The sequence below is a fragment of the Jaculus jaculus genome, chromosome 2 (assembly GCF_020740685.1).
Source record: "Jaculus jaculus isolate mJacJac1 chromosome 2, mJacJac1.mat.Y.cur, whole genome shotgun sequence".
In the NCBI taxonomy this organism is placed as follows: domain Eukaryota; kingdom Metazoa; phylum Chordata; class Mammalia; order Rodentia; family Dipodidae; genus Jaculus; species Jaculus jaculus.
The window spans coordinates 209,483,395-209,505,604 of NC_059103.1; the positions used below are offsets into that span (position 1 = coordinate 209,483,395).

Genomic DNA, 22,210 nt, shown 5'->3' on the forward strand with positions numbered 1-22,210 from the left:
GATATATTTTGGCTCATAGTTTGAGGGAGAACAATCCCCCAGGGTGGGAAATGTTTAGTGGTGAGAGCAGGAAGTGACAGGGGTGTCGGAGGCTGGCCACATTGGACCTACAGTCAGCAAGCATAGAAGGGTGAATGCTGGCACTCAGCTCACTCTCTCCTTGATCTTCCTTTACTCAATTTAAGGCCGCTGCTGTGGGATGGTAGCACACATATTCAGGGTGAGTCTTTCCCCATCCATTAATAATTTCGGGAAACCTCATGTAGACACACTCTGTAGCAGACAGCTTTAGACATGCAGATGAACCTTCAGAACAGGCATAGTTATGGGAGGAAAGGAATTTATTGAAGCTTACAGAATTAGGGGGAGTTTTATGATGGCAGAATTTGGTCCACTTTTACAGGATCAGAGAGAGACAAATAACCACCAACAGGAAGCACACTTCAGGAACACCCTAAAGACAGAACTCAGGCACTTTGTACATCGTTAGTTGGGAATTTTGGATTGGCCTCAAACACCTTAGGGCTGGAGCCCAGGATCCTCCCACACTGACACCTCCTCCAGCCAGGTGGCTGGAAATCCAAGGGGCTTTAATAAAACTCCTGAATCTTACTGGGGTGCATCCATTCAAACTACCACATTCCATATCTGGCCCTCAATAGAATCATAACTATTTCATGCTTTAAATTGTATCCAGTCCAACTTTAAAGGTCCCTATAGTCTTTACCAACTTAATATAGCTTTTAATGTCTCAAGTTATGAATGAGATTTAAGATTGTCTTTTAACTATGAGTAAAATCAAAACAACTTATATATCTTTTAACATATAAAGGCACACAGTAAATATCTCCAGCTATTATAAAGCACAATAAGGATGGGCTAGAAGAATGTAAACTCAATGGCAATCAAGCAAACATCAAATCTGTATTTAAAGTCTGATATCCCTAACCAGTGACTGACATTTTCAAGATTTTTAAAATTTGCCCCTCCAGCTGGGCTGAATAGCCAGGGAAAACTTCCATCCTGAGCCAACAGCCTTGTACAGTCCTGGTGTATCCAAAACATATTTGGGTCTCCATGTAAACCACAGTCCATCTTTCAATGGCTTCCCAAGCTTCTTTTCGGGGTCATCTTGACTTGCCTATATGTCACAACTCAGCAGTGACTCCCGGAAACGTGTGCTTTGTGTCCATTCCAAGCAATTTTCAAGGTCCAAAACCAATACTGTGTATGTAGGGCTCAGCCCTATTTTAAATTCATGGACAAAATAAATCATGAACTTGAAGAGAAGATTCTTCCTCCAGTCAACCATTTCCAAAAGTTTATATTTCTAACATGGTCTTTCTCAGGCATCCTTTGAATTGTTTCAATGTAAAGTAGTTGGGCCATATTCTTTAAGACTGTTAATGTATTTGACCATAGTTGCCTTAGTAACCTAAAACCAGTCTCTGAGCCAATACAATTTAAAATTGGTTTAATTTTTAAAATTTCAAATCATATATCCCTCAGTCCCATATCTTTAGCCAAGCACATCAGTCCATTAAGATTTTAACCTTGATCCTTTTATTGGTTCATAAGCGTGATGATTGGGTGTTCACGCTATTGTGTGACGTGTGCCTCCCACAATCCTTGTTACACTCTGGCACATAACCTGTCTGACATTAAAAAAAAAAAAAAAAAGATTTTAACCTTTATTAAATACTCTGGGAATGGGCAGCAGAATGCAGTCAGCCCTTATGCCAGTAGGCTAGTTCTAGAAAAATCCTCTGTAGTCTTTCCTTCTCCTTAGAAAGTTCATAAGCCAAGCATCCCAACACAATTCTCTCTGCACTTAGCATTTTCAAACTCTCATTGGAATAGTCTATAATACTTGGCTTACTGTTCTGGAAGGCATGTTCAGTTGCAAGCACCTAGTTTCCTATTCCTCCACCACACTAGTTCCAAAAGACCAAAATCCACATGGTCAGATTCATTCACCAACTCTACCCCATTCCTGGTACCTACTCTGTATCATACGGCTTTACTTGTTAGGATGAATTTCCAAACCAGGCACAGTAATTGGGAGGAAGGGAATTTATTGAAGCTTACAGATTTAGGGGGTGTTTTATAATGGCAAAAGAAATTGACCCACTTCTACAGAACCACACAGAGAAAACTAAGCACCACAGGTACTGCCTAATGATAGAACTCAGGCACTGTATATATCTTTAGTTAGATCACCCCTAAATACTTTAGGGTTGAGCTTTATGATCTGTCCACAGTGACACCTCCCCCAATCAGGTACCTGGAAACCCAAGAAGCTTTAACAAAACTCTTAAATGTTATTGGGGGACATACATTTAAACTACCAAGTACTCAAGGGTGTCATTGACTAGTGTCTTGGACTTTCTAAAATCCAATTATCTTGGGCTGGTGAGATCACCTAGTAACTAAGCACTTGTCTGTGAAGCCTAAGGACCCTGGTTTGAGGCTTGCTTCCTCAGGACCCATGTAAGCCACATGCACAAGGTGGCACATGCATCTGAAGTTCATCTGCAGTGACTGGAGGCCCTGATACACCCAGTCTCTCTCTCTCTCTTTTTCCCTCAAATAAATAAATAAAAACAAAAAAAAACCTTAAAATGCAATTAACTTGACAAAATTATCTATCAATAATGGACAATCTCTAATGTACCTTCCAGCTCCAATAAAGCCTGATTTCTCTGGCTTTGACAACATTCAATACATGCTGAGAGACTACCTGCACTGAGTTCTGAGAATGCTGTGGAATGAGGTTCCAGCAATGAGAGTGGAGTTTGGAGTTAGCCAACACAGGATTGATGTCCTATTATCTAAAGCTGTGCATTTTTAAATGAAGGATATTGGAAGGGCCTCAGAAGCATTCTCTCCCTCTCTCTCTCTCTCTCTCATCATTTTCATTTGAAGTGTTTTATCTAAGCCTGGATTCTTCTTCCCCAGGAAGGGATATGGAATCTAGAAATATTACTGCAATCCTCTCCTGGTTTTCTATGTAGCAACTTGTCATCAGGAAATTCCCCAACCACTTTAACTGACAGTAGCATATAAGACCCTCATTCCAGAGGTACCTTGATGCATAGCTGGAAGGAAAGAATGAAAGAATGCAAGGCATAAAGGCCCAGAAAAATCTGAGCAGACAGGTCTTCCCTCCACACCCTGCCTTTTGGTCCATTACCTCAGGTTACAACCTTTTGTCCAGTTACATTTCTAAGCAGCTGTTTGTTCTTCATCAAGCATAAAAAGTCATAATTTTCTCGATATTTTATTTTTGTCATCATTCTGAAGATCCCTGTGTCCCACACCTTTTTGATTAAATAAATGTGCTATGCTCTCCACTTTCTTATTTGTCTTTTGGTCTGTGAGTGTTAACCATGGTGGCTATAATGGGAAGAACAGTAATATAGCTTCTTACCCCTCTACTACCCATGAATGGGTGACGTTATAACCCAGTAGGAGCATGAGGAATCTACACAAAGGTAACGACCACAAAGTGTAAGGTTAAGCCCCCAGTAAGTCAAAATGACACTCAAACCATACAGTCCTGTTTTCCTATGTGATTAGCTCTTGATTACATCCTGAAGGGCTAGGCCTTCAGTGTGGCCATAGGTATTGTCTGCCTCTGAAATAGGACTTCTGCTAACTTCCCAGGTCCCATTCTAAAGCAGACAAACTGTATCCCACAGCTGGTTGTCCATGTGTATCTAGCTCAAAGCTAAGGATGGCTTTTGCATTTTTAAATGATTGTAGATGGGAGAAAGCAAAATAAAAATGTCTCATGGCAGTTAAAAATTATGTGGAAATCACTTTTCAGTGTCCATAAATGCAGTTTTGTTCAAACACAGACATACTCAGGCATTTGCTTTCAGACAGCACCTGATCTCCTCCAGTACAAGTGCGTGGCTGTCAGTCAGACCATGCAGCCTGCAGGCTGGGAAATATTTACTATCTGCTTCTTTGCCAACTTTGATAACCTCTTTCATACCTACTGTTGGGGCTCACAAAACCATACCCAAAATATGGCACTTTTAGACCTAAGATTATCTTGGAGTAGCAAATGTAAGGGCCTTCTCTGAAGTAGTTTTGTGTACCTTAAGTCTCTGTCAGACAATTTCCTTCGTCCTCTTACTGAATTGTTATTATCCAAGGAAGATTACATATTACAGAGGAAGAGACTTAAATGCCTCACCTACAGCCCAGAGGAACTTTTGTCCCAGGCCATGACAGGCTGCTGCTGTCTTCTATAAGTTAATCATTTGCGATTCCTTTTCATTGCTTTTCACTTCCCTCTGCCTTATGCATAGGGGATTTAAGCCTCATCCATTTGCCCTTTCTTTGAATTTCTTACACTGTTTGGCTCCCATGCTCAGGTGTATGCTAAATAAATCACGTGCTTTTTCTACTACTGATTTGCCCACTGTCAGTTTAGTATAGCAGATTGAATTATTATAACTTCACAGGGATGTTCTGAGTTCTCCTGTAGGACATTTGTTCCCTGCTTGCATCTCTCCAAAGAGCTCGGGGCCTTTATGCAATCTGTTGGCTAGCAACATAAGCCAAATTGTTATAGTTTGGATATAAAATGTTCTGGAATGTTCTACAATGTGTAAGAGGCATTGGCACCAGCTGGTGGCACTATTTGGAGATAGGGAGATAGTGGAAATTTTAAGATGGGATCTAGTTGGAGAAAATAATTCCTCAGGGTGAGAGACTTGAAAAGAATATAAGGACCATGGCCCTCTTCCCTTATCAGTCTTTATGTGGCAAGCAATTTTCCTCTTCCAGTTGTTTCTGCCATAACTGACTGCCTCAGCTGAGGCACCAAACCAAGCAACAAAGGACTAAAACTGTTAGCCAAAGTAAGAATTTCCTCCCTTGGAGGTGATATTGTCAGGAATTTTGTCACAGTGACACAAGGCTGACTCACACACGCTTATTTTTACCAGTCTCTATTATTGCCCCAAACACTAGATTAACTTTTCACAGGCCTGTATCATATTCCCCATCTTTCATCATTCTTAGCTGGGCTATTTAAATGAAATTAGCCATATAAATATGAACTGGCTGAACATGTAGCTTGTAGACCTCTCTTTAATTGTAAAAGATATACATTAGTTACTTACTGCATGGGATTTGAGCAGTATAGCAATACACAACATCACAAGGACCTGAGAGTCAAGTTGTTCTGTGAATTATATTAGTTAACCCACTGAGTCTTTTCAGCATCTCCAAGAAATGGGTCAAATTGTTACCCTGAATTTATGCATGGGAGATAATTAAGGAACAGAGAAGACAAACAGCTTCCTATGGATTATAAGATTAGCAATGGTGTTGGTCACAAAGACCTATGAGTCCTGTAAACAATGCAGGCCACTGCCAAAGCACTTGGTTACCAGCCTGAGCTAAAAAGTAAGACCTGGGCCGGAGAGATGGCTTAGCAGTTAAGCGCTTGCCTATGATGCCTAAGGACACTGGTTTGAGGCTCGGTTCCCCAGGACCCACATAAGCCAGATGCACAAGGGGGCACATGCGTCTGGAGTTCATTTGCAGTGGCTGGAGGCCCCGGTGTGCCCATTCTCTCTCTCTGCCTTTTTCTCTCTCTGTCTGTTGCTCTCAAGTACATACAAATAAACAAAAAAATAGATAAATTTTAAAAAAGAAGTAAGATCTTATTACTGAAGACACCACAGGCTGTGGTAATAGGACATTGAGTCACCACACTGAAACTGAGAGGTGAGCTAGTGACCTCCTTAGCTTGACCTCATAACACTAGAAAGTGCTATGGGAGCTACTGGGAGATAGTGGTCAACAATAGCATAAATAAGCTACAAGCTACAAAACCAACCAGCCAAGCCAGAAATATACACCTGTGCAATAGCAGCACACAGCCCATGTGGGTAGCTAACTGCTCTCTGAGTGGACCTGAGACCTGCTCAGTGGGAGAGAATTCATATCTGGTGCTGGAAACCAAGCCAGTATTCCATGGACAGGAAACTCAGAGACTCCAGAGGAAATTCCCTACTGCGCTGTGGATACAAGAGTGAGCATACACACTAAAAAGTCTCTCAAATAGCTACACTTACCCCTTTAATCCAAGTTGCTCTCACTCATAGTTGGAAAATCTGTTTTATTTTATAGATGTCAGAGAATACTGAGGAGATCCAAGATCCACCAAAACAACAACAAAAAATAGCCAACACTCCACCAAGAGATGTCCCACATCTAACATGTGCGGGAGACACTGCAGAAGAGGCAGAAACACAAATACTGCTCTTGCTCCTTGACAACCAGCACCAGGGAAATGGTTGGTGGCAGACACCATGGCTGATAAAATCTCATCAAAGCAGAAACCCAGAGTCCATCGAGAACTCAGGGCTATATATGACTAAAATAGATCTACTATATCTCAAGGAACATTGCAGAGGAGGGGATGTAAATATTATAAAATCCAGAGTGGATAGGAATATCCTGAAGCACAGTCACCCGACAGAGAATGAATGAGGCTTTCATGACCCCACAGTAAATACCAATAACCCCACTGAGGAGAGCTCTTGGGGAAAGGGGAGAAAAGGTGAGAGGATAGAATATAGCCTTTTATAAAATAAAAATAAAAATGATTTTAAAAAATTAGTTAGAAATTGATGTTGTTCAGTTAGAAACCCAGGCACTCTGGGGATGGGAGCTGGGGACACACTTAACCTCTACACAATTCACCCCTCGTGTAGAACATAGGCTATGGAATCAGAAAGTTTCCTTGCATGGGTATGGCTTCTGGCAAGTCACCATTAGCCAGTTTGTTCACCTGTTAAATCATAGTATCAATAGTCATTTGTCACTTAGTGATAGTGATGTGTTCTGAGAAATGTGTCCTTTGGTAATTTCACTGATGTGTGAAGATCACAGGGTGTGTTTATCAACTAAAGTGGCTGTGACATCACTAAGCAATATGTGTGCTTCACTGTTAACTGAAATGCCCGTATGTGAGGTGAACCATGACTGAACCTGATTTGCATAGTCCTTGTGTTACCAGTTGTCAAGTTGAGTTCTTTGTCCCAGATCAGAGGATGGTGAGTAACAAACAAGGACAGTTGAAGGGCAAACAGGATTTTATTGAAAGTGAGGAAAAAAAATCTCTCTGTGATAGAGAAGAGACTGGAAAAAAATGAGTGTTAAGGTCAGCATGGTGGAATGAGTGTTTTTCTGTGCAGACATTTAGACTGGTCCATATCTATGTATAAATTAGGAATAGAGTTGGAATGAGCTTTATTGGTTAAGTATAAAAACTTTGGTTGGTGGCTCAGGGAGAAGAGGGCAGACTCAGAAGTAGGCTGCCAGTGTGCAAAATGGCTTGCAAAAAAAAAAAAAAAAAAAAAAAAAAAAAAAACAAAAAAAAACACAAAATTCCTAGAAGGAGGTAGAGCCAAGAAATGAAGGGATAGCTGGGCATAATGGTGCATGCCTTTAACCCCAACACGCAGGAGGCAGAGGTAGGGAGATTGCTCTGAGTTTGAGGTCAGTCTGGACTACAGAGTGAGTTTTAGGTTACCTGGGGCTAGAGTGAGAGCCTACGTCAAAACAAACAAACAAAAATAACCACACACACACACAACAATAGAAAAAGGAATGAAGAAAACAGAGGTCTGCCCTTACTGTTCTACTGAGGAGTCAGGTTTAGTCTTGGACTGGATTGACATCTGTGGTGTTTTGAGGGGTCTATGTCCCTAACTACACACAAAAATGGCTACCTTGCTCCTAATCTCTATCTGTCATTTGCACGCAGTAAAGTAGTACAACTTATCAGTGCTAATGTCGACGATGAGCATATGAAAAGAGCACCCCAATCAATGCGATTATTCTTATACATTTGCCAAGCATAGCAATTTAGACCGAGTGGAAGGCGAACATGGGATCCTGTTTATGAAACCCCTCCCTTCATAACTTTTAAATTTGATGCACAGAAAGCCTGTTCTTCTCATTCATAAAATGAGCCCTGACGATATACATATAGTGTGTACATATGTTGTCCATTTCCTTAGATAGGAAGGTAATAGAAGAGATTCTTCAGCTCTGCTTTGTAGCGTATCTGTGCTCCTGAATGGAATCACTTTCTTCTGTGGGTTTGGATTTATGTACACAGTATAGCCACAGGCATGCAGTCTTGTATTTTTAGATCAGTCGCTGAAAAGGGAGCATCCACGTTTTTAAAAAGAAACTTGTGCTGAGGGAAGGCTGGAATCAATGAGTGGAGGGGGGTGGACAACAAAAAGCTGCCTTCTTCACAGTTAGCAACAGAATGATCCACTCCCAGCCCTCCCCCATTCAACTGATTCTTTCATTTCTTACCCTTGAACTGTGCGGTGCAAATCTCAGTAACTGGCAAGTGTGGGTTTTGCTGGTAAGTATACATTTTCAAACATCCTCCTGGAGACTTGCCTTCTGACAAATGTTCTTGCAAACTTTTAGGATGTGCCTTCATGTTTCAAGGGTGCCCTTAGGAAAGAGCAGATGAAATCAGGCTTCTCACAGACTCTCTTCAGGCTAGAAGCTCGCCAAGTACCCCTGGTGGGGGCTGGAGCCAGTGAACACAATAAACTCCTATGCTTGGGCTCCTCAAAGGCAAAGGAGGACAGACCTCGCTCCTCATTTCCCCTAGTGTATCCTAACAACCAGGAAGGATGTTTACACGGCTGATTAGCGTTGCTGAGGTAACTCAGTATTGATCCTTGTTCACAGTGATATAGGCAGATCCCTCTAGGGGCTAGACAATGTGATTGGGTGAAAGTTCTCCTGGTGGGAGAGTAGGGTGTGTTTTCAGAGCTAGCACAGTTCATTCTTGACCCTCCCAACATGGGGAAGCCTGAATCAAAGCTCAGCAGAATGCTCAGTCATTTTCAGATTGAGCAGGAGGGGCTCCAGAATATCAAAGGAAAGACCTTACTCGAAGAAACTCAGATCCTCCAGGCAGAGATGGGGAAAGGAACTATCAGGAAGAAAAGGAAAAGATAGGAAACAAGTGTTATTTAGCAGCTAAAGGACTAAAAGCATTCTTGGGGCTTAACCCTTCAATTTACCACCTGGGAAGATTTAGAAAGGTGGATTGGGGGTGGAGTGTTGGAGATAAGAAGGTGAGTTCATTTACACAGCTCAATAATATTAAAGACAGGAGTTTTCCATCTAATTCACTGGCGGAGGCTACAAGTAGGCAGGGAAACTATGCAGTAGTGAATTTATGTCGGGAAATAATGGCGTTGCAATGACACAGGTCTGCCATGTTCTGGTGTAAATTCACACATGATCAAATTGTTTAGCAGGCTCAGTTCCCATTTACAGAAGGTCCAGAGGCCAAGGTGTCTTCTTTATGGTCTGCTTTGCTTGGAAAAGGCTTCACAGTACCTGCCTCTGTTATTCCTGCCCACCTTCAAAAAAGGGTTGAGGAATCAAGAGAACAGGTTGGACTTGGAAGCAATCCAGAGAAGCAATCCAGCAAGTTGTACTATTTCAAAGCATCTTGTGGACAACAATTATTTGACCATCCACTACTTTCTGGTGTGCTGAGGTGGAAGGGGCGGCAGGCATCCCAATGCCCCTCAAGATGGCACAGTTGATTTAACCTCGCTGACTCTCAGTTTTTGTCGCCTCTAAAATGGGAAGCACACCCCTATTTAAGGAGACTTAATGTGGGCACTGAAATATAATTCAAGCACTGAAAATGTTATAAGCATGTAGGAAACAGTGACTACTGTAGTTTTCAGTTGATTATCTAGCAACTACCAAACATTGAACTACTATGTTAAGAAGACTTTACTAAAGGTTTACGAGCCATTAGAGAGAATAAATTCCATGCATCCTCAAGGACTGCTTTTAAATTTAGAAGAATGATATTTTATCAGGATCATTGAAATTGTGTTTAAATAGCATGGTTGTCTATTTTCCTTGAAGAAGGGAAGTTACACTGTGCTCTCAGTGAATGTATATTTCATCTGCAGTTGCCACATATGTGCGAGTGTGTGTGTGTGTGTGTGTGTGTGTGTGTTTTCTCAGCAAGCAGCACATATGGAAGAGCTCATTATGGAAAATAGGAGTGATGTCATTGGCCTGGCAATCCTAGGATATGAACGCATTCTCCCACTGTGCTGGCTGTGGCTACACAGCCAGTAGTGTATGCTGGGGAAGGGAGATGATTGTCAATGTTTCCGGAGCAGTGGGCTTTGATTTCTTCTGAGAAACCACTGGAAGAGCATAATCTGATTTCCACAAAGAGAAAGGGATGTGTGGAGCAAGATATAGTTTATTCTTAGGGATTCCTAAGGAATTTCTTGAAAGTGTTTCTCATATTTCACAACAGAAAGGCAGAAAGCAGAGCAAATGTGTTCCATTCCCTTTTATGTGGAGGAAAAGAGTGCCTGTGCTCTTGAGAGCCCATCCCAGGCAGACTGCTCAGACTTGTTATTCAGTGAGAATTCTTCCATCCCAGAACAGATTAACTCAGGGGGGTCAATGTTTCTCTGGTGATTTAAGCCATTTAAAGAAGAGTTTCAGGGTGGAAGAGATGAAAGAAAGCCAGATATTTGTGTATGTTCTCCCCTTGAGGAAAGCCTGTTTATTTGCTTTTCTTCTCTTAGAACCAATAATGAAGAAAAAAAATGTAAGTTTATTCATGAAACTGTATTGGGATAGCTCAAATTCCATTCTTTGTAGCTAGGTACAATGCCTTTCATTAGAATTGATCTCCCTATAGAAAGAACCTTCTACTTACTTGGAATTCAGTCTCTAGTCTATTAAGAATTAATCCCTGTAAGCTTGCAAGAATTTCTACCCTGGGCCACACTGAGAGGGCTCTTTGGTATTGCTTGGAGGGTCTACTGGTGGTCCTAGGACTAATTTGTTGAAGAAAATGTGTTTGGATTGGAAAAAGCTTGAAAAGCATTCAAACGGGAATGTCCTTAGCCAGGGATATGCACTGTCCTTTTCTTCTTAAAACCAGCTCTCACCAATCAAATGAACATGGGCTTTGGCATGATATATATTACTGTCCAATATTAGGGTCTTTGTTTTGAGACCATGGAACTGGAAGGGTCATGACACTTAGTGGGTCTGAATTCTTTTCCAGAAGCCATAGAATCTGAACAGAGATGAAGGTGAACTTGCAGAAATTCTTGTCAATGAAAAAACATAGTTTTAGTCTCAAAGGAAGTAAGCAATCATTCACTCTGGAGCCAAATATGAATGATCATGCCCTGTGAATATGTATTTAGGTTCTTCCAAACATCATTTCGACTACAATGTAGTTTCTGTGGTTATGGAACAAAAGAAAGTTATAAATCAAGACACTATTCAAACTCAATGGTGGGAGCAGGTTAATGGGCAGGTTACAATAAAATGGGGAAATCTCAAATATTGATCTCAGATGCTGTCGAATGGTATTCTTAGCTTTTGGATTGGTGGAAGCTAGTGATCTGTTAGTACAGCCTGAAAAATTTCATGTGATAGTCACAAGTATGATGGGTCACACATGGAGATGTATACTGAGTAGTTATCAAGGGAGTGAAAGGCAATTTATAGAATAAATATGAAGAAATAAAATGAATATAAAGAAACAAATATAACAAGGAAATCAAGAACATTTGGCTTGAGATTTGCAGCTTTCCAACTCTCCGTGTCACAGAAGTTCAAATCAGTCAGTCTGCTGGAATCTTCAGCACAGGTGTGGCTTGTTTTCTGGGAGCTTCTGTTCACATGCTATGGATTAGACATTTTCACAGTCACATTTCCCCCTGTTGGTGACCACAGCTCTGCTCTAAATGTGCCCTCCAGAATGCAGGCTCAACTGTCCTTGTGTATATAGTCATGTTCATCGCAGAGAGAGAAGAGTCAAAGAACTAGCTTTTGTAATAATCTGTTGTCAGAAAACACATGCTGCATTACTTACATGCTGGTGGCCAAAGTAAGTAGTATGCATAATCTGGACTTCCTCAGAGAGAAAGCATTGCAACACACCCACAAGAAGCCACAGTGACTATCTCAGAAAATATGCAACGAACTTCATTAGTAATATTATATTCATGTACTCATCAAAATTAAGTGAGAAGAGCAGAATCTAGTCTGTATATAATTAAAAAGTAAAAACAGTTTTTTTTTAAACAAATGTAAAAGGATATGAGAAAATAGTAAAGAATATAAAAATTTCATATGCACATGGCAGCACATTCCTGCATAACCACAGGATTGGTACTTATTTCAATCCAACAAGTCTGTGGCTTTTTGGAGAGATGAGGTGACATGGAAGCACAAAGGTGTGCAACAGATGACTGTACGCCGAGACTAGGTGAATTCCAGGATTACTAGATTTTAGTTAAAGAAGCAAAGCAGCAATCGCAACATGGTAGGGAAGGGGAACAACATCCCTCAGAAGGACTTAAACCAAAAGAATAAGGAACACTTCACAAGTCCCACTGACGTACATTCTAGAAGTTAATATATGCATATAAACTAAACGGATACTCCTTACACAAGGGGCTCTCTGCACCTCCTGGCTTGGGCGCACATCTTAATAAGTGATAAGGGTTTTATCCTTCAGTGGTGGGGGCAGGTGCCAAAGGCCCTGAATTTATCTAGCACTAAGTCTCAATGGCCTATCTACTTTACCGACTGAGTGACCACCCCAAGAGTCAGTGGGACCAAGAGAACTGGTTGTGACCTGGACACAGACTCATGGGTGTAAGTCTGCAGACTTGAGACTATAGGTTGTGTTACAGGGGAAACAGTGGATGGCTCTATCTTTGGGAAGAAGAGTGAGACCAGCTGTACAACAGTGAACTAAGGCAGAGACTAACGTGGCCCGGATAGGCATATTCACCCAGTGGTACAACAGTGAACTAAGGCAGAGACTAACGTGGCCCGGATAGGCATATTCACCCAGTGATCCACCTTGTACCCCAGAACAGATTGCAATGCATTCAGTTTTCCCATATTCCATATAATGCTCTCTCTAAGTCTATTGTACATAACTTGGATTATATATTTTTTTTTCTTATTATCCTCCTATTACTAGTTTAATTTTAACTTGAAGTGGTTTGGATTTTATCCAAACATTTTCTGGATCTATCGAGAAAATGTGGTGGTTTTGTTTGGTAGGGGAGGTCTGGTTGTATTTTATGCTATATTACATTTACCAATTTGCATAAATTGAACCATCCTTGCAAGCCTGGAATGGATGTATTTTGTTGATAATTAATGATCTTTTTAATATGTTGTTGACCTCAGTTTGAAAATATTTTATTGAGGACTTTGGCAGCTATGTTTATCAGGTTAGCATTATGCTGTTTGTGTTTCTGAGCTTGACATTGTAATTGTAACATCACACAATATAGTTGCATAGTGCTCTTTCCCTTCCTATTTTATAAACTGTTTTGAGGAGCTTTGGTATTGCCTCTTATGAAAGTTCAGGTGGAATTCATGTGTGTCTATCCAGTCATTTTCTTTTCTTTGTGGGATGATCATAACATGTTTATGTAGTTTTTAAAGTATCTTTGCTAATCTTGATAGACCATGTACATCTAGTTTAATAGCCTTTCTATTTACTCATTTTTCCTTTATTTTCCAGATTATTGGAACATGGATTTCCCAATGCACTTCTGTACTATATTAGTATCTTTCATAGCCATCTATCTTTTCATCTCTAATTCTATTAATTTGGGGATTTTTTTTTCTCTATTGATTAACTTGGCTAATGGCTTATCAATTTTCATTTATTTTTGAGAGAAATAATTCTTTGTGTCATTGAATCTTTGTATTGTTCTTTTGGTCTCCCTGTCATTAGTTTCTATCCTCACCCATTTTCTTTCCTTCTACAAATTTTGGATTTGTCTTGTTCTTTTTGAAGACCTTAACATGCTTTGCACAACTCATAAATGAAAATAAATTTGATAAGTTGTTTCAAGATTCTTTCAAAATAAAACTGCGATTTGTAAAACTGCTTGAGAAAAATTAAGGAAATTTTATGTAAATAGAGTTATGCTGTGTGAACAATTTAAAATTATTAAAGCATAATGTGTCCCAAAAGCTATCATACAATTCAATTCAATTTCAGTAAAAAGCTCAAAGGTTTTTTGTTGTTGCTGTTGTTTGTTTGTTTCTGTTGTTGGATTTTCTACTTTTTTTTTTTTTTTAACATGCCCTGTGGGAGGGAAGTGGGAGAGAAGACTTTGAAAACAACAAGTTGACTCTAAAAATGTTTGTTAGAAATCCATATGACATAAAAGAGTAAGACATTTAGGGGAAATTTCACAAAATTGAAGGACTTAACTTATTAAATGTCAATACTTACCATATAATTGCTGCCTTCCTTTTATTGTCTGTTCTTTGTATAATACATATAATTAGGGAGGTGTCCCTAATCTATAGCAGAACCATCCAAGGCCACCAGTGGGTGCCTGAACAATGACTACTTATCTAGAACATGTAGAAACGAGCTCTTCTTAGGGAATGAAATCAGTGCACAAGAACAGAAAGCCTGATAAGTGTTCAGCATACAAACTGATACAGAAAGAAATATCAACCCAGTTTCTTCTCAACCTGATTTATCACTCTTTTTAAAAAATATTTTAATTTTATTTATTTATTTGAGAGGGAGAGCGAGACAGAGATAGAGAGAATGAGAATGAATATGGGCCTGCCAGGGCCTCTAGCCACTGCAAACGAATTCTAGATGCATGTAACACCTTGGGTATCTGGCTTATGTGGGTCTTAGGGTATCAAACTGAGATCCTTTGCATTGCAAGCAAGTGCCTTAACCGCTAAATCATCTCTCCAGGCCCTTGATTTATCACTCTTTATGGTTGTTTTAGACAATGTAATTTGAGGAAATCTTAGGAAAAGACCCATTTCACCATGAGCAGACACTTTTGGGGGGGTCACTTTATGTGAAAAATAGAAAATTTGGGACACTTTATGTGAGAAATAGAAATTCCTTGCTGTTTTCAAGTCAAAATATTGAGCAAACTCACAAATTCTAACACTTACTCTATCCTAATGGGAAGTATTTATGTTTTAGCTGTGCCTAGTGTGTGGTGAGCTCCATGGGAAGAACCTAATTTTCATCCATCTGTTCTTCATCCTGCGGTAATCACCCATAGATGCAATTTACAAAAGAAACCAAGAATTTTTGACCACTGTTTATGATATTATGAACTTATGTTATAAATGCCTACCAAGTCCAGTGTTATAGTAAATGCAAAATATCCCAAGACAAAATAAAGGAATACTATCATTACTACTAGTGTTTATTGAAAAACAGTAAATAATCAATACATTGCACCAAGAGTTCACTAGTTTTATCCTGGCTGACAACATACAGAAAATATTTTATGCTAATTTCTGATAAGCTTCAGCTCAAATCCACATTTTGGAAATTACAAGTCTTCTGGGTTGGAGAGATGGCTTATTGGTTAAGGCACTTGCCTGTGAAGCCTAAGTACCCAGGTTCAATTCCCAGTACCCACATTAGGCAGATGCACAAGGTAGCACATGTGTCTGGAGTGCGTTTTCAGTAGCTAGAGGCCCTTGCATGCCTATCCCCCCTCTCTCTCTCCTCTTGACTCTCTCTCTCCCTCTCATATATAAATATCCTATTTATTTACAGGCATTATTTTCAAAATATTTTACAGCAAATCTTTCTTAATTTTAAAATGACACCTATTGGTACTGGGAAAACTTGATATCTATATGTAGAAAGATGAGAATAGATCCTTGTCTTTCTCCATGCACAAGAATTAAATCCAAGTGGATCAGGGACCTTAATATCAGACCTGAAACTCTGAAATTGCTAGAGGAAAAGGTAGGGGAAACCCATCAACATATTGGCATAGGTAATGACTTTCTGAATATAACTCCAATTGCTCAGAAAATAAAACTACTAATCAACTATTGGGATCTCATGAAATTACAAAGCTTTTGTACAGCAAAGGACAGTATGAATAGAGCATAGGGACAACCTACAGAATGGGAAAAAATCTTTGCCAGCTACACATCAGACAAAAGATTATTATTCAGAATATACAAAGAACTCACAAAACAGAAGAGTTAGAGATCAAACAACCCAATCAAAACTGGGCTATGGGACTAAATAGAGAGTTCTCATCAGAAGAAATACAGATGGCATATAAACATATAAAAGAATGTTCTACATCCTTAGCCATCAGGGATATGCAAATTAAAACTGTCTTGATATTCCAACTCTCTCCTGTCAGGATGGCTATCATCAAGAAAACAAATGACAATAAATGTTGGTGAGGATGTGGTAAATGGGAACCCCTCTGCACTGTTGGTGGGAATGTAATCTGGTATAGCCATTGTGGAAATCAGTGTGAAGATTCTTGAGACAGCTACAAATTGATTTGCCATATGATCTATCTATAGCACTCCTAGGCATATATCCTAATGACTCTTCTTACTACCTTAGAGATACTTGCACAACCATGTTTATTGCTTCTCTATTCACAATAGCTAGGAAATGGAACCAGCCTAGATGCTCATCCACAGATGAATGGATAATAAAGATGCGGTACATCTACACCATGGAGTTTTATTCAGCAGTAAAGAAAAGTGAAATTATGAAATTTGCAGGAGAATGGATGGATCTAGAAAGGATTATACGTGAGGTAACCTAGGCCCAGAAAGCCAAACATCACATGTTCTCTCTTATATGTGGATCCTAGCTACAAATGTACAGATTTGTGAGTGATCTGGAACCAAAAATCAGTAGCAGAGGCCCATAAGCTAGAAAAAGACTATAAGGGAGGGAGAAGAGGGAAAGTCTTAAGGGGATGGTATTGTATTATGTAAGTAGAAAAAAAGATCACAGGGAGGGAAAGGCCTAAGTGAGGCCAAGGAAGGGGGGGGGGGTCAATCAAAATTCAAGATAGTCTGAATAAGACATATGAAAATCTACTTTCTCAAATAATGGCACATCCAGAAGCCATAGATTGTTACTAAAACATTTTCAGTGCCAGGGATGGGATACTTTCCAGTGAGTTGTTGGCCAGAGAGGTCCCTGTTGCCTCCAAAACATTATAGGCTATTGCCAAGGCCCTTGGTTTCCCATGAGAAAGAGATGGTAAGCCTGTTTTGCTGAAGACTTCACATGCCTGAATCCAATGTCACTGAGAAATCAAGCTGGTGCTGAGCTGGAAACTTCTTTCTGTAGACCAGCCAACTGAAAGCTGGAAAAAGCTGCACTGCATCAGTGGTGAAAACAATGGATACTGGAAGCCTTAAGTTTGACCAGACAGGCCAAATGACTGAACGAGGGCAATAGTGGTATGTCTGCTCTGGGGGAAACAAATTGCTCTCTAATTGGACTGAAGGTCCACTCTATGGGAGAGAATAAGTGCCTGGTACTAATCAAAAGCCTATGGCAAGGGAGGTCATGAGCCTTAGAGGTATAAAACCTGTTCTTGTCTGGATAAATGCATTTATTACTCTCACCAAATTGCCCTGAAAGCAATATACTTAGTATCTATACTCATATATTAATGTTACTCTCACTTCTGGTTAGAGTAGCTTCTCTTTTTAGATGGTGATGACCACTGGGATGACCCAAAAGGCAATATAATGCTGAGAAGAAGGGATGGAGGCGTGTCCAGCACTGAAACATCTTACATTCTCCAAGGCTCAGGGTCCATTGCAGAAGAGGTGGTGGAAAGAATGTCAGAGCCAAATGAAGGGTACCGCTCCTTACATGAAACTGTCCAGACAGAATTTGGCCTTGATATCCAGGACTCATAGTGCCTAGAAATACCCACACAAGACCCTCATAATAGGAGAAAAAGATGATGACATCAAATTAAAAAAGAGACTAGTGGAGAGAGAGAGGGGATATGACTGTGAGCAGAGTTATGAAAGGGAAATCGGAGGAGGGGCTCAGAGAGAAATACTATGCTTTGTAGCCTGTAAGTATCGAACATAAATATATATAATATATATAACATAACTATTTCTATATCTATATATGTCTCTCTCTCTCTATATATATATTAAAATGACACCTATTTTTCTTTCATTTTATGAGAATTTATTTGCCTGCAACTGAATAATATATTTATATATTTGTCTCAGTCTCAGAGACATTTTTGATGTGGTATATGTCTTGTTTTAAAATGTTTGAGAAGGTTGTAAGGTTTAGGTCCTTCTTAAGCTACATTAAAGAGACCCTGTATCAAAACAAAACAACAAAAACTTGAAAAAATATTGACTTAAAAGAATATGAAATAAAAGTTGCAAGTAAATTCAGACTTAGGAATTAGACCTCCTTGACTTGAGACTCTCCTTTCTCTCATGACCATGTATATGTTAGAATACTTACCTATATAAATGGAAGAAATATTATTTTGAGGACTGGATACACTGTGCTTGTATTGGCCTGGCAAACTGTAAGCATGAACCAGATGGGTACATTTTCATTTTTTTTAAATATTTTTTTGTTCATTTATTTATTTATTTATTTATTTGAGAGCGACAGACACAGAGAGAAAGACAGAGGGAGAGGGAGAGAATGGGCGTGCCAGGGCTTCCAGCCCCTGCAAATGAACTCCAGACACATGTTTTCCCTTGTGCATCTGGCTAACGTGGGACCTGGGGAACCAAGCCTTGAACCGGGGTCCTTAGGCTTCACAGGCAAGCACTTAACCGCTAAGCCATCTCTCCAGCCCCATTTTCATTTTTAATAATTCCTTTTTACAAACTAATCTTAGTTTAAAATAAAGTACCTTCAGTGTAATAATAAACATGCAGGCGGTTTGCCATGTGTGCGTCTAAGTGAGAAAACTCCTGCTGAAGTTTTGGTATTACTTCCAGGTCAGTGGACCAATCACAGGTGGACTGGCTTAGGGTATATGAAGGCATCTTGCTTCAGTCTGAAGTATCTATTTGTATTTTCCTCTTATTGTTACTGAAATAAATTTTTTAAAATGACTTAAGACACCTCAGCATGTTATCTTTTCCTCCTAGAGGTTGGAAGTATGAAATGGCTATCACTGGGCCAACATCAACCATGTTATCTGTTGGTGCTTGTTTTCCATTGTCACCTATGAACTTCTTTTCTGCCTCCATCTTTTAAGCATATGTCAGGCACATCAGTGACTATGGTGGGCAGACTTGTATAATCTAGCATAATTGCCCCATTTTAAGGTCAGACAATGAGCAAGCTTATTCCCAGCTGCATGTAATTTTCTTTTATCATGTAACCTAATGTCTGCAAGTTCAGGAGTTCAGAACATGAACATCTCTGGAGGGGAACATTATCCTGCATACTACACGACTCCAAGTAGCAGAAGTTAATCTAAAATTAGAAAAGGATATACATTTTGATTTTGATTTTGATTTCAAGGATTTAAGTGATACTTCTAGTGACCAGGGTTTTGATTTTATATATCCCTGCTTCCTGCCAGCTGCTTCTTCAGATATACCTATTCCATAAGACAACCCTTCTTTGTGGCTAGGCCAGGCATGTTAGAAAATACAACCCAGCTTAAGACAAGAGGAACTGACAATAGTTGGTATTCTCATCAATTGCCTGTGTCCCTATATTATCCTTCCTTTCCAAAGGCTACCTAAGAGGAGCCAGTCCTTACAGAATTCTTCAAAACTGACATCTAATTTCCTGGAAGGCCAGGAAAGCTCTATGATGAAAATAAAAATGTCAGAAGATTTAGTTAGTGGCTGTCCCCCTGACAGTGAAAGCTATGTCCCTGTGCAAGTCATGGCCATTGCTGGGTTGTCCCATCTGGATATGAAAATGGGAACACTGGTGGTAGACCAAGTGGTTTCTCTTCTCTAGGTGTTTTATGTGACATATTTCTAAAACACCACCATTGTTTTAGGGGACTAAATAATGTGATAAAGGATATTTAGTTTATATGTGGCAAGCATTAAATCACATGTGTAGTTTTAAAAGCAGAGATTTTTTTTTCCCACTGCCTCCAAATCTTTCTATACACTCAAGTGCTCTTCGGGCACAACACTGCCTGGTTAGCCTTTTTTCTTTTTTTCTTGAGAATGTGAACTCTTGGCTTTCTAGGCCACATCATTGTCATCTGTCTCCTGCACATGGCTTTGGACTGGGTATGTGGTCAGGGCAGAGCATCATGTGTTCATTTTATGAACAGGTGCCTTAGCTAAGACACTGGTTTGAGCATGTAACTATACTATTACAGACAAACCCATTGTCTGAGGGGCAACACTGGCTTAGGAACTAGAAGAAAATTGCCAGGGAAACTTGTTTTCTCCAAATACATTCCAATGAATTAAAAAAAATCATTTTTAGTTATTTGCAAGGAGAGTGAGGGAACAGAGAAGGGGAGGGAAAAAGCAAAGCAAAAGGAGAGGAGACAGAGAATGTAGGGTCTCTTGGCACTACAAATAAAGTCCAGATTCATGAGCTACTTTGTAAGTCTGGCTTAATGTGGGTACTTGAGAATTGAACCCAAGTTGGTAAGCCTTGCAAGCAAGTTCCTTTAATTGCTGAGATATCTTCCCAGGCTTCTCATGATATTTGACTTGGCTTTCTGAGGCATATTAATGTGCACTAACAATGCCACCCACCACTCATTAGTTATCAAGTGAGACTTGTCCATTGAGATGTTTTGGAGGACAAAACAAAACACAGCCTTTCATTGAGTGCCTTAGATCACCCTCCCAATTTCACTTAAAACCTCTCTTTTTTTTTTTTTAAAAAAAATATTTTATTTATTTTATTTAGAAAGAGGGAGAGAGAGAGGAAGAGAGATTGGGGGCGCCAGGGCCTCTAGCCTCTCCAAATGGACTCCAGATGCATGCTCCCCCTTGTGCATCTGGCTTATGTGAGTCCTGGGGAATCAATCCAGGATCCTTGGGTTTTGCAGGCAAATGCCGTGACCACTAAGCCATATCTCCAGCCCCTAAAACCTCCCTTGATTGCAGAGATACACATTCTGCCTAAAATCAAGACTCAGGAAGCTAAATTAATATCATGCTGTTTGATGGTGTGTGACTTGCACATGTTAAATGGCAAATACTGTGTTTTCTCCTACATGTTGGGATGTTAAAAAAAAAAACAAACAGCCAATGAGAGATTCAATGAATACTACATTGACAGAAAATTTAAATCTACCAGTGCTATACAAACAGGGCTCAACCCTTCTTTTAAGTATATTCAATCTCCTAAGGACCTTGCTCTGTGCTGAATTTTGAACATTGTGGACTATTTATTTTGGTCATTAAAAGACAAATCATCATTTAACAAATTGACCTGAAACTATATTTTAGATAACACCAAAGTAGGCAAACCTGGAAAAGAGATGGGTTCTATTAAATGCTTGAGACATTTGGTATATAATAATTGAGAAATGTATAAGACACACAAAAAACTCACTATTCAAAACACTTTTCTAGCCCCCTTCAGGGTGGCGAGAGTGATGCTGCTAATACCAAGTGTCATCAAGAAATGTGTTGCATCTGGAATGTTTGGGCACCGAGAAGAGGATTATAAATTTGTACAAACACTTTTGTGATGCATGGGCAATCTCTGCTAAAGCTAGACACTCACAACCCCATCATGCTTCTTCTTGGTAGTGGTGCCTGCATTCTTTGTAAGATAACCTCTGCTTGTCTATGCATCATCTATCTATCGCTATCCATTCATTTTCACTAACATGCATACTTACTCATGATGAAAAATTCTTTTATGTAACCTCATTTACCATAGTCTCACACTTCTATTCTCATTGGAAATAGAATGATATAATGCACACAATTGAAAGCTAAATAGGAATGAGGAATAAGCTATACTGTTACATAACCTGCATAGTTGAGTACAATAGGCATGAACTTATGCTGTAGAAGCCTGACTAACACTGAAGTGTAGGGATGCAGAGCTGTCTAAGCAGTTAAGGGACTTCCCTGCAAAGCCTGAAGACCCAGGTTTGATTCCCCAGGATCCATGTAACCCAGATACACAAGATGGCACATGTGTCTGGAGTTATTTGCAGTGGCTAGATACCCTGGTGCCCCCATTTTCTCTCTCGCCCTTCCTCTCTCTCCCCTTCTCTCTCTCTCTCTCTCTCTAATTAATAAATAAATAAAATATTTAGAAAAGAAAATATTTTAAGGAATTCAAGTTTAAAGTAACCAATGATAATCACTTCTTGGCCTTTTAGATAAG

General features: G+C 39.7%; 1 non-coding gene across 1 annotated transcript; it reads left to right on the plus strand.

Annotated features, from left to right (window-relative positions):
- Positions 1-1,557: 1,557 nt before the first annotated feature.
- On the plus strand, positions 1,558-1,661 carry LOC123459187. Its single transcript, XR_006636088.1, has one exon. It is a non-coding gene; the product is annotated as a small nucleolar RNA U13 (small nucleolar RNA).
- The last annotated feature ends 20,549 nt before the right edge of the window (positions 1,662-22,210 follow it).